Source organism: Antechinus flavipes, chromosome 1 (genome assembly GCF_016432865.1).
Source record: "Antechinus flavipes isolate AdamAnt ecotype Samford, QLD, Australia chromosome 1, AdamAnt_v2, whole genome shotgun sequence".
NCBI lineage: Eukaryota > Metazoa > Chordata > Mammalia > Dasyuromorphia > Dasyuridae > Antechinus > Antechinus flavipes.
In genome coordinates, this window is record NC_067398.1 from 285333788 (window position 1) to 285337993 (window position 4206).

A 4206-nucleotide genomic window follows, 5' to 3' on the forward strand; every position below is an offset into this window, starting at 1 on the left:
TATTTACTTAACCTGAAGTTCAGGTTATCAGGAAATCAGAAGATTTCAAGGAAACAGAAACCTTCCATTCCAATCTCCCCAAATAGCAACAACTAATTAGATGCCTCCCCTTCCCCTTCTTAATGCTTTTTCACTTGTGATGTATTTTTATTACTTCTTTAGCCCTCCTACCGTGAGCTTTCTCTTTCTTATCTCATGATGGAACGGCTCATCCTCCAGAGGTTTTCTGTTGGAATCCTTACTAACTGCTAACTAATTAGAGTTGATCTAATCTTACAAGAAGATGTTTTGGGCAGAACCTGAAACAAGGTACTAAGTAGAACTAATTAATACAAGGCTTGTGTTCACACCTTTACTCATTGGAGTTCAATGAGTTCACACCTCCCTTGAACTTCTTTGGGCCAGAGAGCACTATGGGAGAAAACCCACAATCCCTCTCTTGAAAGAGCATAAATAGAGCTTCAATGGGCCAGTCAAAGAAGTTCTTCAGAGTGAAGAAGCTACAAGTCGAGATTTCACTGGAATGACATGAAGAGTGGAGCTGGCTGGAGGCTGAAGAAAGCAGAGGCAGAAGCAAAGGACAAAGCGGCAAGAGCTCTTGGAACCAAGCAGAGAGAGATAGGCCTCTAAGTTAACAGGGATATGTTGGAGATAATAAAAGATCTGAACTTTTATCACCTGGCGGTGTTTTGAGAAGAAGAAGCTCACCACATTTTGGCACCCGAACAGGGACCGACAAAATCCTGATTCCAGGGAAGGACTCAGAGAGAACTTTTAATATTTTACAAGAAAAAAAAATAAAGAATAAGAGCCCAACATTTGAACTCATAACAGTTTTCAATAAACAATTTTTCTGCCTTCTACTGAGTGATCTCTGAGTAGTCATTTTGGGTAAGGGTCTTCTACATCCCTCACAAGAAGATCATTATATACTTCAACAACGATACTGTATGAGGATGTATTCTGATAGAAGTGGATTTCTTCGACAAAGAGAAGATCTAACTCAGTTTCAATTGATCAAGGATGGACAGAAGCAGCTACATACAAAGAAAGAACACTGGGAAATGAATGTAAACTGTTTGCATTTTTGTTTTTCTTCCTGGGTTATTTTTACTTTCTGAATCCAATTCTTCCTGTGCAACAAGAGAACTATTTAGTTCTGCACACATATATTGTATCTAGGAAATACTGTGTCATATTTAACATGTATAAGACTGCTTGCCATCTGGGGGAGGGGGTGGAGGGAGGAAGGTGAAAAGTTGGAACAGAAGTGAGTGCAAGGGATAATGTAAAAAATTACCCAGGCATGGGTTCTGTCAATAAAAAGTTATAATTTTTTAAAAGAATATTTTGCCCTTTACAACTGAAGAGAAAAACTTTTTTTTGCTTTATTATTGGTTGGACTTCAAATTAAAATATAGATTATTAAACAAAATGCCAGTAGCTTACCTTAGGGGAGGTTGTGTTTGTATCTCCCTACTTAAATGGTATGTTGCTTTATAAAAGTATTGGGTAATTTGTAAACTATATTATGAGTTTTATGAAATTTGGTTCAAAGTTAATTGCGAATCTTGAAGTTTAAAGTTTAAAAAAAGGTTTTAAGCCTTTTAAAGGCTTGAATTTTTTAATCAAAGATATAACTGTGGAAAGACTCCAAGCTCAAATAGTAAACAGAAGTATAGTGGTATTTCAGTACTTGTCATTAATTGGTTTCTAGAACACCACAAGTAGCAAAATCCATGAATACAGCATGAATTTTTCCCATAAGAAGTACATCTTCAATACACAGATTAATTATCCCTATTCACCCAATTCCCCAATGGATCAAGTGGGCTTTTTAGCTGGGCAGAAACAAGTCAGCCCAGTCTAGTCCATCCTGGTTTCTCCCTTCTTTATCCAACTTACTTTCTAAGAGAAACTACTACCTTTATACTTTCTCCCCACCCCACAGCTTTTCTAGCTTCCTTATTAGAGGGAGAACTTATGGTCTCATGTAGAGGGCTGAAACTCCAAAAAGGTATGCTTCAATCAGACAACTGAGCACTTAAGGCAAATAACTATTCAATCTCTATTGAATGCATTTTCTCTAGCATTAATAGTATTACAGTGGTACCTATTATGTCTCTATTAGCATATGCTTGGATAAATGGCTCTTCTCACTGTTGGTGCTTGCTGAATGTTTGGTGTTAAGATAATCAGAAGCAAGGATTGGAGGGGGAGGGAAATAGGCAGAGTCACCTGGTGGCAGGATGAGGAGAGAAGTTGGCGACTCCAGACTCCAGGATTCTGCTTGGCTGTTTCTTTCACTTCTCCCCCTAAAGATCAAGGACTTTGATTTATCCTGACTCTGGCTGATCCTGAAGCCCTCCAGAGAGCTAGCCTGTACTCTACAGTCTCACACCCTCCATTTTCCAGGACTATGGCTGCTGCTTGGGTGAAGACTGACAGGAGTTCTAGATTTTCTGCCATGCTGCCACTGACTCAGCCTGGGCTCCTGCTGTTTCTCCTACTGTCAAGCACATAGGCTACTCCATACCCTTTTGAGTACTACTGTTTTGCAATATAGACACTGCAATCACTTAATCCTGAGAAAACTGCGCTGCAATCTGCTCACCAACAGGAACAAGTTCAACATTGTGGATTCCAACCACTGTCTTCACTGGGAACAAGCTGCCCACACAGAAACAAAAGCAGTGTCTACAGGAACTGAGCATATCCCCACTGCGCAAACAAGATAACAACCAAGTGTGAGGAGTGGTAAGCAAAATGCTGAAGCATTTTTTTTTCTTTTCAAAATAGGTTGAATACAAATTCTATAAGTTTCAAAGCAGACCAGTGGCTAGGTACCACTGTAATACTATTAATGCTAGAGAAAATGCATGCTCCTTATGCATATTAAAATAACCTATAGAAATCAAATACAAAAAGGCCTCATACTTCATGCAGCATCCTTCAATCTAAAGCAGATCTTTAAAGGATTCTCAGTAAAAATGATATGTATTCCCATTATCCCTAGAATGTAAACTACAAGTTAGTCACTTCTGGAATAACTGGGTTACTTCTTGACAATTTAATTCCAGAAATCCTCTCCCAAAGTTACCACTTAGACTCATGGCATTGTACACACTGGAAAACACAAGACAGTGTCAGAGCATCAAAAGAAAAAAAAGAAAAGGGGGAATGCTTATAGTTGTTTCTTTAATTTTAAGAAACTTGTAAAATTAATCAATACAGCAGATGGAATGAATCCTACCACATCAGAGGAGTAATCCAAAAGTTTCCTGTTGGCATTAGTCCCAAACAGAAATCTATAAACTTCTGGCACCATTTGTTAAGCTATAAGATTCACTTTACTTTGAAAGTATTAGAAACTTATTTTGTGATCTGCAATATAGATCTCAACACCTCACCACCAACTGTTTCCTATGCCAGGTTTGTCTCCTGATCAACTTGAACAATATCTTTTTTGGTCACAATATTGCACAAATAGATTGTTTTTTGTACTGCAGTCCTGACTAGAGAGAAATATTCTTTCTTGCAATGGACAACTATTCATTGCTCAAGCAATTGGTATAAACCCTAAAGAAGTACAGCATCCAAAATTACCTGATATCTGGTTGTATTTTTCACTATCTTGGAAAGTCTCTGCCTTGCTTAATTTAATGTCACAAATAAAGTCACCTCTGCTTCTAAGGACTTTCAATCTTGCCTGATTCATCAAGTTAGAAATCCAATTTTTCTTCTACTGTTTGATTTATTTCTCCTTCTTCTCATAATGTTCCATTATCTTCAATCTGTTTGCAAAAGAAATCTTTCTCATTGTTTCCTGTGAGTCTATTTCTTTGACCTTCTTTGCTTCCTATTCAATGAAACCTAATTCTTAATCATACTTTCTACTTCCAGTTCATCTAGCTATAATTTATCTTACATATGACCATCATTATATAAAGAATACTTTACTAGGAATACATACAATAACAGAGGTGTATCTTGCTTCAAATAAGATTCATGTTACCAAAAATTTCTGTGTAAACCGAACATTCAAATACAATATTATATTTTTTTCAAGGAGGAAATTTTTTAATTTTACTACATTGAATCATTTTGTTAAGCAAAAGATCATCTTCAAAAATCAATTATTATACCTTAATTTTATAATTCCAGAGAAAATGAGGCAAGAAGAGATTAGAGATTTTTAATATTTTA

General features: G+C 36.7%; 1 pseudogene; it reads right to left on the bottom strand.

Annotated features, from left to right (window-relative positions):
* Positions 1 to 3184: 3184 nt before the first annotated feature.
* On the bottom strand, positions 3185 to 3881 carry LOC127545350 (V-type proton ATPase subunit E 1-like; annotated as a pseudogene).
* Positions 3882 to 4206: the final 325 nt, after the last annotated feature.